The sequence below is a fragment of the Asterias amurensis genome, chromosome 13 (assembly GCF_032118995.1).
Source record: "Asterias amurensis chromosome 13, ASM3211899v1".
Lineage (NCBI taxonomy): Eukaryota > Metazoa > Echinodermata > Asteroidea > Forcipulatida > Asteriidae > Asterias > Asterias amurensis.
The window spans coordinates 17066311-17079224 of record NC_092660.1 but is presented as its reverse complement, the minus strand read 5'-3'; the positions used below and the strand labels follow the sequence as shown (position 1 = coordinate 17079224).

The 12914-nt window shown below is 36.7% G+C and overlaps 1 protein-coding gene across 2 annotated transcripts in view; it reads right to left on the bottom strand.

Moving 5' to 3' along the window:
• Nucleotides 1–12914, bottom strand: part of LOC139945949 (leukemia inhibitory factor receptor-like) — an 82030-nt gene that overhangs the window by 56089 nt on the left and 13027 nt on the right. For both annotated transcript variants that reach the window (XM_071943485.1, XM_071943486.1), the window contains exon 2: nucleotides 8669–8712. The gene's annotated coding sequence lies outside the window, so the exon portion shown is untranslated. The remainder of the gene's footprint in view (nucleotides 1–8668; nucleotides 8713–12914) is intronic.

Here is a 12914-nt window from a genome sequence, read left to right as displayed (position 1 = left end):
TTCTTCCTGCGTGGACATAACTGACCAGGACTTTCGGCGATATCTCAAAAACATAGTTTCCACAGGTTAGTTTTATTGTTTACATTTATGGCTCCCATAACTAAAGGCAGGCTTGATACTTCTTGGGAGAAACAAAGGCGATTGCTTTCGTGCCCCCTGGTCATTGCCTTGGTGCCCTTAAAATGCTACATTAGAAATGTCCTCATAGGACGCCCTTTACCAAGGAGAAAATGCCTTGGTGCCCTTGCCTTTTCAAAAACGAAGCATACAGGCATGCAAAGGTGTACCGGTACTTTGCATTTAATTTGAACATTTATTACAAGGAAACTTATAGTGTTAGCATCACAGGAGATGTTAAAAGGTTAAAGATCGAGATTGGCGATATCAGTTTCCTTGATCGAAACTAGCGGAAGACGGTAGCTCAGTTCCCGAAGGTACATTTAACACTAACATGACTAAAGTTGAAGTAACTCAACGCTAGAATTCTATGAAAGTGTGTTAATACCTTTGACGTATTTGTTAAAGGAAAATTGGTCAGAAACAAAAATCGTGAAGATCACAGATTTACATTACAATTAAAACACAGTCTAATGATGATGATAGTCAAAAACATCTCTTGAAATATTTCTGTCTCAGATTCTATGAAAGTGTGTTAAACAGCTACCTGAGCAGAATGTTTTCAACAGAAATGGTATTTTTACTTGGTTATAATGCACTTGTTCACTATTTTAATGTAATTTTGATATGTGTACACTTCTGAACTTTTCGTAATTATCGAGTAAAAAATCAGGCCCCTACCTAAAGGTTTTTTTGAAAAACTAAAAACACTTCTGCCGTTGAGAGCGGGCGTCAAAGGACAATGCCGCTGACGTCATTTGTGGGAGTTTGCTTTGTTATACATCCATGCTGCAACAAAGCGGCTTTGTCTACTTATGACGTTTTGAGAGTGATTACGTAACGGGGCTTTTCGCAAATCTCGCAGAAAAGCTCTGGACAAGGGCATACAAAATGATTGTTTTTTTACACAATTGAAACCTATTTATAATCGTATGACTCGATTTCCTTATTCATCCAAAACATTTTAAGTGGAATTCAGCAAAGTTCACGACTTGACATTTTCGTTCAAGCAGGTCTTTAATACCTTTGACATACTTGTTAAAGGAAAATTGGTAAGAAACAAAAATCGTGAAGATCACAGATTTACATAACACTTAAAACATGGTCTATGATGATTGATGATAGTCAAAAACATCCCATGAAATATTTCTGTCTGAAATGTCATATTTGATGAGAAATAAATAATCTAATTTCGCTTTTGGGGTTTATCGCTCAGTGAGCGTTTTTTTTTTTTTTCAGCATTGACGTCATGCAAAATGTGTAACATTTGTTTTCACTTTTTTCTCGTGACCCAGATGGCCAAAGTTTCTGTGTAATTCTCATCAAACTTACTAATCTTTCAGAAACTTGTAACTTTATAAAGTAAGTGGTGACTTTAAACTGAAGACTTTGTGGCTAGATCGAATTTAAATGTCTAACGGTCACCTTTTTGAGAAATTTAAAAAAATAAATAACAAAAAGGCCATTACCCTCCTCATTTTTGAAAAAAAAAACCTCCTGTAAAAAGACTTACATCACACTGGAATGGCATCTCAAGTTTTTGTTACTTAACAGGTATGTAGAGATCAATGTTTGGAATTTTAAGACTTATACATAGTACACGTATATTTATAAAACCTTGTAATTGTTTACAAGACACATGCACTGTTGCATAAACTGAATGCACCCAACCATGAAAGAAGCTCCAGGGACCAACCATGTATCTTAAAGGCAGTGGACACTATTGGTAATTGTCGAAGACCAGCCTTCACAGTTGGTGTATCTCAACGTATGCATAAGACAACAAACCTGTGAAAGTTTGAGCTCAATCGGTCATCGAACTTGCGAGATACTAATGAAAGAAAAAACACCCTTGCCACACAAAGTTGTGTGCGTTTAGATGGTTGATTATCGAGAGCTCCAGTTCTAAATCTGAGGTCTCGAAATCAAATTCGTGGAAAATTACTTATTTCTCAAAAACTATGGCACTTCAGACGGAGCTGTTTCTCACAATGTTTTATACCATCAACTTCTCCCCTATTAGTCTTCACCAAGAAAGGTTTTATGCTAATAATTATTTTGAGAAATTGGCAATAGTGTCCACTGCCTTTAACAAGCGTTACTGGGTTCTTCATTACAAAAGCCCAATCCAAAGGAGAAGGCAATTAATGGTTAGGTGCATCTGGTTAGGTGTCTTGCTTTTAAAGCCAGTGGACAGTATTGGTAATTACTCAAAATAGTTATTAGCATAAACCTTACTTGATTATGAGTAATGGGGAGAGGTTGATAGTATAAAACATTGTGAGAAACAGCTCCCTCTGAAGTAATGTAGTTTTCGAGAAAGAAGTAATTTTCCACGAATTAATTTTGAGACCTCCGGTTTAGAATTTCAGGTCTGCATATGTTGAGGTACACCAACTGTGAGGACTAGTCTTTGACAATTACCAATAGTGTCCACTGCCTTTAACAGACTGGGGCTCGAACCCAGGTCCCCCTAGATCAAGAATACCAGAGCTTCAAGCAGACCTGTATTCTTAGTTTTTGAAGGGGCGAGGGCACCAAGGCATTTTCTCCTCGGGAAAGGGCAACCTATGAGTAAATTGTAAACTTCTACTGGAGCATTTCAAGGGCACCAAGGCAATGGCCAGGGTAGGCCATCAGCTTTGTTTCCTCTGTGAAATATCAGGCCTGAGCTTGAGAGTCAATCCAGTGCACTGGGCCGCTCAGCCACAAAACGACAAACAATGAAAATTTCATAAAGTCAGCTCTACAATACATTTTTAGGAAAACACCGTCAAATGGTTCCTGTTTTGTCGTGGATTCAGTTTTGCTCATTCATCAAAAAACCTTGTTTACTTGAAAGCGATGACATGGTCTGATCATTTTATAAATGGTTCACGTCGCTGACCCAGGGACCGTAGCTGGCAGGTGTCAGCCTCCCATTTTTAACTTTCCAAGACTCCTCATGACCTTGACAAATTTTGACATCATTTAGGCGTGATATTAGTCCTTCAGGGAAATGTCCCCAAAAAAACATTTTAGGAATCTAAAATTAATGCGCTTTATTGATTTTTTTCTTCAGGTTATTAATAAAAAATTTCCTTGAAAAATCGCCCTGAGCAGTTCATTGAAAATAGATTAAAAAGTGAATGCTTGTTTAATTCAAACACCATCATATTGGTACTTTGTTAAGCATGTGACTAACCAGTACCAAATCCCAAGTATTTTTATGTCCATGGACGGTAACTGGTTAATTGATTTTAATTTAATTTAATGAACCCGGCGGCAATTATCATGTTGTTTTTGGAGCATCTGCTGTGCACGCAAGGATGTGGCTTATTCCGGGCGGGCCCAACACATGTTCCATCTACCATATTGTACTTTCATCACAGGGCACTCCTTGTTTCACCTTTTAGAGGTATTTTTTTTTTATAGACTGAAAAGTCATCAGACATGATTAAGAAAAACAAGAATTGTCAAAGAATATCGGTCAAAGTTTGAGTGTGATCTAGTTATGATTGGGAAAGATAAGTAAATGGACTACTTCATTAGATTGTTATCATCATTATTATTATCAGTCTTATTTTCCCTTCATACGAAAGGTTTGCTACACAAGCTCGTAATTTTGGAGAGTTGAGCAGTGGCGTTAACCGTTTTATTTGGTGTGAGGGAGGGGAAAGGGCAATAAGGGCAAAGATATATTTACTACTATTGCTATTTATTTACATGTACTCATTTATTTATAATTACTTTAATTCATGTTCCATGTGGGGTTTTTGTGTGTTTTTTGTTGTTGTTGTTTTGTTTTTTTGTTTTTTTTTTTTGGGGGGGGAAGCTATTTACATGCAGTTGATGAAACAAATCATTTGATTTGGGTTGAACATGGGCTTATTTACTGGAGCGGGATTTGACTCAAAGACCTCTGGATTAACGTGCTGATGCTGTACCAAGTGAGCTATCTCGCCACACCTTGGCAATATCTTGGTTCAGGGGTGCCAGTCAGAAGCCATACAACACTTATCTGCCTTTTTTTTTGGGGGGGGGGGATTGAGTGTGAGGCTCCAGACCCCCCCCCCCTCCTCCTCCAACCACACCCCTCTGGTTATGGCGCTAGTGTTGAGCGAAGATGTGTGAGCCTGTAAGGTTGTTGTTTTCAAACATATAAAGGGTTTGGGTTTGACAACAAAACACAACTGTCCACAGATTAATATTACACTTTATCTTCAAGTACGCGCTAATCCTCCAATCAGATTGGCAGAATGGAGTGGTGATAAAAACCTATATTGCACAGCTAATATCACTACCATGCGTATTGTGTGTTCTATGTCACGCGCTAAGTTTGCTTGAAGATAAATGCGTTATCACACAAGCGCGAGTGGAATACGGAAAAATATAGCGCTTCTGCGTCCCATATCCAACGAGCTCATTGGATATGGGACGCAGAAGCGCTATATTTTTCCGTATTCCGTTGGATATGGGACGCAGAAGCGCTATATTTTTCCGTATTCCGTTGGATATGGGACGCAGAAGCGCTATATTTTTTCGTATTCCACTCGCGCTTGTGTGATAACTTATAATACACAGTTTATGTTAATGATGGTATAAGCTTCCCTTAAAATATATTACTTCCTGAGGTGCTGTACTTTCAGAGAAATGAGTAAAACAATTTCACAAAAATGTTTTGTCAAAAACTTGATGACTAACGAAGCTGAAAAACATACTCTTTCACAGTGAGTAAGGATTCATGGCATGGCCAAAACCTTGACCTACAAAAGGTAAAACGCTTGAAGGTGTGTAGGCTAGGCTTAAAGATGCTATGTCAGATTTTTTGCCCCAAACATTAAAAAATAGATTTTTTTGAGTGAATGGTATTTCCAAGAGTACCACCCGCTCTAACGAAAAAAAGTTAAACTTTTACTTTTAATGGTCAGGAACCATGACAAAAATTTTAAACGTTTTTTATAAAACACATAAGAATTGGACACATGATTATATTGTCGGGATCCCGACAAAAACTAATTTTCAGCACTTTATTTCACTGCTACTAATAATTGGCGGACTTTTTCGAGCAATGGCTCAAATGAAAGCTTGTAACTTTCTTGAACCTCATCAAAATACCTATTGAATTTTAACTCAAAATTTTGGGGTCAAATCAGCAAAAAATCTGACATCGCATCTTTAATGTTGGTGGTGAGCTTCCAACACGCCTGTAGTGTGGAAGGTCTACAGGTAAAATTGTAACTGTCCAACCAGTGTAAGCAGGTATGATGCGATGCACCCATGGAGGAAGGAAACTTATACATCCTTCCTCTATGCCAAGTTCAAATTACTTCTGCAGATGTCTGTGCCCATTTGTAGGGCAACTGCTGGAAAAAAATATAAAAATCGCCATTCTTGACAGCGCTAGGAATGAATAGGCGATTGTTATATATACTATCAGGAAGATGGCAACTTTCACATCTTTCAGTGAGAAGAATTTCGTCAACTATCAGGGAGAAATTTATTTTTGTTTACCCATACACCGATGTATGTTAGCACTGTATACTCAGTTCTTTCCCGAGTCCTGTGAAAAAAATATCACAGGCATGTTATTCGGGTGGGATTCGAACCCACGACCCATGCAAAAAGAACCCAAATTCATATTCTTTATCCTCACTGCAAACTTTACATCTTTTATAGATCAGGGAAATATTTAGAATTTTACACTCAACACAGCAGGGGCAAAGTGTCCATGATCAGAATGATTGTTTAAATGTGTTCATCAGAACATGGAAAGATTGGGTTACTTTCTGAACTATCAGGGAGAGTTCACAGCTTTGCTATCTTTGGCAAGGGGGGAGGAAGTAGTTACTTAGCACACTAGTCTCAGTTTACTTTCAATATAAAATGTTGAGAAGACGAATTGTGAACTTGTTGAGCAACTACTTCACGGGCATCAGGTTAATTAAAAGACAACGTGTACCCTTGGTTTTTGAAACATACATTTCATTTCAAAAGATGGTCACGTTTGCTATCCCCCAAAAAAAGAAACAAGTATTTCTACGCAGGAAGAAAAGTCCCTTATAAATGTATAGGATGACACAATCTGAGCAGCGTTACCTCGTATAACACATCGCAGTAAAGCTTCTCAGATTCAAATTTTGGGGCATAAAAACTGTTATCTTTTTACAATACCACATTACTTAGTAGTGAAATGTTTCTTAAAATGCTTTATACTATCAAACACTACTGTAGGCGTTTAGCCAAAGGTTGTTATTGCCATTAAGTGATTACCAAACTTTCCTTTATAACTTTAAACTTTCCTTTATAAGACTTTCTAAAACGGACTTTCCATCTGGAAACGGGAAAGTACTGAGTATACAGTGCTAACACACATCGGTGTATGGGTAAAAAACCAAAATTAATATTCTTTATCCCCGATGCAAATTTAACATCTATTACATAGTTGAATAGATAGGTAAAGATCAAAGAGCATGAATAAAACACAAGTTGAATAGCATGGCACCAGCTGAATAGCCTGGCTAGTAAACACAAGTAAACAAAGGGACACCATGGTTAGGAAAATGCACACCATGGCAAATTGAAAATACACATGTGGAATAAACACATGAGCAATGAAAAGGAAATCAAAATTACACAATGAAATAAAGATCATATTTTGTAAAACACAAAATATACTGTAACCTGAGGCCTCATTTGGGTCAGGGTTACATGTACATACCATGGAGGTAGAAACATACAGAGCTCAAGCACGTTAGAAACGGATAAGTTTTACAGAGTTTCTTACTTTATTACGCCTTTTAACCAATAAGGTATTTATGAATGGGAATAAAAGGGTAGCTACTAGTTCTTTCACGGCCGTTTAAAACCTTTCAGGGTTGAGTTGCCTTCGGCTCAGGCCTTTATCACACGGCAATTCGACCCGGCCAGTTTTAAACGGCCGTGAAAGAACTAGTCGCTACCCATTTATTCTCTTATTTACACCATCTCTACAACACTGTCTTAGTCGTTTCCATCAACCGACAGGCTTACTAAATTCATCCTTGCATTTATTCTCCTTTGAACCGTTCCATAAACCTCTTGATCCCAATGTAAAGTACAGTTGTTTACTAATAAGCATAAATCAGACAAGACCCATATATCATGCTACATGTACCTGTGAAAAAAGACAATGCTTTCTGAGCTCTGCCCCCCAAAATATTTGCGTCTTTGAAGCGTGTTTATAATCGTGACTTTTTCACCCATCAATAACAGATCCCCTGAGCATAAATCATGTAAAAACAAACCTGCTCCCTTTGAAATATGTCCACTTTACATTTGAATTAAACAAATGTGGAAATGAAACCCAAAACTGTTGACTTGCGTTTATGAGCTCTGCCCGAGCAATATTTACTTCTTTGGAAGGCGTAGTTGACCGTGCCTTTTTCATCTATGAATGTTCTACTGTAGGACACATAAAAGAGCCCTTGTGCATAAATCATGTAAAACAAAACTTTGGAATGAGCACTTAATAATAATAATAGTAATAATAATAATAATAATTGTAATAATAAGACTTGTAATACGCACATATCCACCCTGTTGGGTGTTCAAGGCGCAGTAAAACCAAAAACAAAACAAAGAAAAACAAACACAACAAAATTAGTCCTTGAAAACCTGTGACATAAGACAAGTTTTGAGAAGAGATTTGAATTTTGTGTTAAAGAAAAATGTGTAAATTAAAAACCTGTCGCCTTATGTTTATGAGCTCTGCCTAAGAATGATTGCATCTTTGAACCGTGCTGACATTCTTAAAATTATTCATACATCAATTTGCACACGTACACATTTATGTAACACTATTGTAATTGGCTGACCAGCATAAATCACAAAAATGACAAGCAGTCTCAGTTTTCTTCTTGAAGAAAGAGCGCTGGTATAAACAACGACTCCATAAAATGCACTTAAGGGAACGATAAATAAATAGGGAAGATTATGCTGGTTTTAGTTATCTTAAAGGTAGAGCCAACGACCTTGAATTTTTCGTTGTTGTACTTACTTGTTGTAAAGATGGTAATGGTAGTAAAGCATGCTACGATATTTCACAGACTAGTCTGGCACCCTTTATTCGCCAATGAATTGGTGTGTGTTTTGACAACAAAAGTGACACCTTTGGTAATTGTCAAAGACCAGTATTCTCACTTGGTGTATCCCAGCTATAGGCCTATACATGTAATACATTGAACTCATCTGGTCACGAATGCAAGATGGTGAAAAGGAAAAATTTATGTGTGTGCTTTCAGATGCCTAAAAATTTATATGAAGTATGGAAACAAATATAAAATTGAATGAATGAATGAATTTAATATTTGAGTAAGAAATAACCTTAAAAAAAGAACCTTTTGAGTCTTTCTCAAAAACTATCTTCTTCAGAAGGAGCCGTTTCTCACAATGTTTTATACTATCAACAGCTTTCCATTGCTCATTACCAAGCAAGTTTTAATGCTAAAAATTATTTTGAGTAATTAAGTGCCTTTAAAACCATTCATTGAATGTCTGAAAAAATTTTAAACAGTATTTTTGTCATACTTACGGATAGAAGACTACCAAAGCAGCAGATGGATGGAATACACTCATCTACACAAAAAAACAGATTGGAAAAGATTTCACAAGGTGTTCAATACCGATCTTTACAACCCAGATGAAAACAGAAAACTCTGAATGAAATAAAAACAACACTGACATTTATAGCAAATTTTCTTTACAATTTCTTTTCTTTACAACAGGTTTGTTTCCTTTTGGAATTCTCTGAAAAATTGTTGTTTGACACCGTGACTTAGGAACATTCTATGTCAATTGATTCACATGTCATGTGTCATACTTTTTTTTGATCATGTATCACCCCTGTGACATATGACGCTCCAAAATATAGGACACTTGGGATGCTTCGCAGCGATTCTTAGCAGTGCTGTTTCCCCAATTGTTAATGAAAGTAATTCATGTCCTGGTGTTCAAGGTTGGTTTTTACCTGGAATTGTCCATGTTATTTAGAAGGTTTGTTCTAGAATGTTCAGTGTGGGGTGGTTAAGTTTCCTTGTCTATTTTGTGTTTATTGTGAAAAAAAAAATGAAAATGATCTATTAAAGATGCTATGTCAGATTTTTGGCCCCAAAAATAATTAAAAAAAGAATATTAAAAAAAAAATGAAGAAAAAAAAAGTTTAACTTTTACTTTTAATGATCAGGAACCATGACAAAGGCAGTGGACACTATTGGTAATTACTCAAAATAATTATTGGCATAAAACCTTTCTTTGTGACGAGTAATGGGGAGAGGTTGATGATATAAAACATCGTAAGAAACGGCTCCCTCTGAAGTGCCATAGTTTTCGAGAAAGAAGTAATTTTCCACGAATTTGATTTCAAGACCTCAGATTTAGAACTTATCTAAATGCACACAACTGCGTGTGACAAGGATTATTTTTCTTTCATTATTATCTCGCAACTTTGATGATCGATTGAGCTCAAATTTTCACAGGTTTGTTATTTTATGTATAAGCTGAGATACACCAACTGTGAAGGCTAGCCTTGTGACAATTACCAATAGTGTTTGGCCTTTAAGCCAAACATTTTTAAATGGAGCGACATAAACAAACAAACTAAAATCAAATTTGATCTGAAGAAAACCAACGCCAGATATGACAAGCACAGGTGTATCTTAGACTCCTTAAACTGATTTTAATCCACGGAGGATTATTAATCATAGGATACTCTCTATCATTTTTTTCTGAATCACTGGATTATCTAAGAATTAGAAACTAATGGTCAAGGTTATGGGACTTTTGCCTGCTAACAATAGAGATGACCAGGCTGGACTAACGCGACCTTAACCTTATCACAACTAAAGGCACTGCTAGGATTAAATCATTCCCTGGACCCAATACACACAGTAGAAGGCGAGGAAAGTTACAACTAAGCCAACCCGACCACTCTCATTGGCTTAATGACACTGAACACTGTTGGTAATTGTCAAAGACCATTGGTATATCTGAACATGCAAAAAATAACACAACCTGTGAAAATTTGAACTCAATTGGTCGTCAAAGTTGTTAAGGAATAATTGAAGAAAAAAAACAACACCCTTTTCGCACAAGTTGTGTGCTTTCAGGTGCTTGAATTCGAGACCTCAGCTGAGGTCTAAAATTCAATTTAAATATTTTAGTGAGAAATTACTTCTTTCTCAAAAACTACGTCACTTCAGAGGAAGCCGTTTCTCACAATGTTTTATACTATCAACAGCTCTCCAAGTTTTTATGCTGACAATTATTTTGAGTAATTACCAATAGTCAGTGTCTTTAAAGGGTCTATGTAACTTTTGTGGGACAAAAAACACAATGTCCACAGATTTACACTAAACTTACACAGTTTGAAGATAATGATAGTACAAAGCTTCCCTGAAAATATTATGTGCTTAGGTGCTGTAGTTTTTGGAAAATGAGTAAAACAATGTCATGAAAATAATTTTCGTCTCATGAGACGAAAATTATTTTAAACATTTACAAACGTATTTTCATGACATTTTTTTACTCATTTCTCAAAAAGGGAAGCTTTCCACTATCATTAACTTCAAACCCTTCCAGTTTAATGTAAATCTATGGACATTTTGAAAAAGTACCCAAATTCTTTAAATCACAAGCATCCATGCAGCATGATGTCTAAAACATATTTTATTATTTCACCACCAGGCATCATGGGTGTGAATGTAGAAAATTGTTAAATCTTCAAAAATGGAAAGTGGACTCCCAAGAGTCTAGCGATAAATCCCCCTGAACTTTGGGGGTATTACAGTGCTGGATTTACGTACTCTCTACACCAACATTGAATGGAAAAACCAGAGACTTGGAAACGAGCTAACATCTCCCAGAACTTTTCAGGGAAGGAAAAGAGAAGGCCTTTCAAGAAAATACTGACAAGTCCTGAGAGTCTGTTTTATGGATTTCTGCTGCATGAATCCCTACGTCTTCAATAGTTTCACTGTTAGAGCTGAATGGCTTGATTGTCGCCGACATTTTATTTTATTTTATGAAAAGCTCTTTTCTCTGACCAAATTTTATTTTTTTAAACAGATGATGCTATTTCTGTTCAAGATTTTACACAGTAAGTTCAGCCGTCATTTTCACAAAGAGTTAGGGCTCGTCTTATCTCGAGTTAAGACGAGTAACTCGTCCTAACTAGGATTGATCTTAAGGTCTGCATGCTAAAGTGCAGGGTTGGCTTGATATCTTAAATCTCTCCGGCAAAAATACATGACCTGCCCACCATAATTGAACGTGCTAACAGGTGGTACTTTTAACAACCGAAATAGCAAGATCTCTAAATCTAATGCGCTTTCTATTGGCTTTATACACAAGGGAATTCAAATGCTAAGTCATGTAATGTAATATGTAAAAAGCACATGGGGATTGCCAAATAAATTAAATTATTATAACATTTTGGGGTCACAAATTTTTACAGACCTCTTTTAGGAAGAAGAGGTGTGGGTCTGGAAAAAAGCCAGTTGATGTGTTCTCAATATTTCCACGACAAGAGTGCACTTCTGCTTGTTTACGTCATAAATGATGAATGCATTTAACAGGTACGACATTTGGCCTAGAAGCTACAGAAGTAGAAATTGAGTCGGCCTTCATGTTCATGTGGTGTGGGCTATCATAAGAATTTTTAGGCTACTTAAAATCAATTTTATTGAAATCTAAAATCAGATTGAAACTAGAGCAATGCACAGCCTTCTTTGATGGATAATGCAATATGTGTGTATTTTCAATTTTGTTAAGCATTGCACATTGCGGATTTCCAGCCTTGTATAGCCATGTAAAATGTGACTTTGTATCCCATCACAGGATGGTTCTCAACCATTAACAGTTCCCAATCTGTTACCATGGTTATAACAATCCTAAATGTTTCACGAACTTTGTAATGGGGGAGATAACGATACAAGGGGCACCAAGGCAAAGGCATTGGGTTCCAGACCTCAATTAAAAGACCCAATTGCATGTTTCTATTTTCTCTGCGAATTAAACCATCCCTCTGTGAACATACCTACTTCTAACTGGGCCCATCCTCGATACGTACTTCTGTGGAATTTTCGAAGCATTTGGATTACAAAACCATACTCCGTGGATACGGCAACCACATCACCAAAACACGCAAGTTATGAACATGAGTTCATATGGGACCTAATACATTAGGCGGGCATTATAGGACTTAATAGTCTTAAAGGAACACATTGCCTTGGATCGGTCAAGTTGGTCTTTGAAAAGCATTTATAACCGTTTGTTCCAAAATGTATATGACTAGAAAGATGTTAAAAGTAGAGTATAATGATCCACACAAGTATCACTCGAAAATGCATGGTTTTCCTTTTACCTCGTCAACAAACACGGTCGGCCATTTATGGAAAACCACACAATTTCGAGGCAAATGTGTGTGGATCATTATATTCTGCTATTAAAACATCTTTCTAACCATATACATTTTTTATCTTCAAGTACGCGCTAATCCTTCAATCAGATTGGCAGAATGGAGTGGTGATAAAAACCTATATTGCACGGCTAATATCACTACCATGTATACATGTATTGTGTGTTCTATGTCATGCACCAAGTTTGCTTGAAGATAAATACCTTATCACACGCGCCCTCATGGAAATACCAAAAATTTAGCTATGTCCTCGTTGGCCTCGTTGGATATGGGACGCATACGCGCTATATTTTTCCCTATTCCCCTCTCGCTTGTGTGATAATTAACTTATAATAACAAACGGTTACAAACGCTTTTCAAAGGC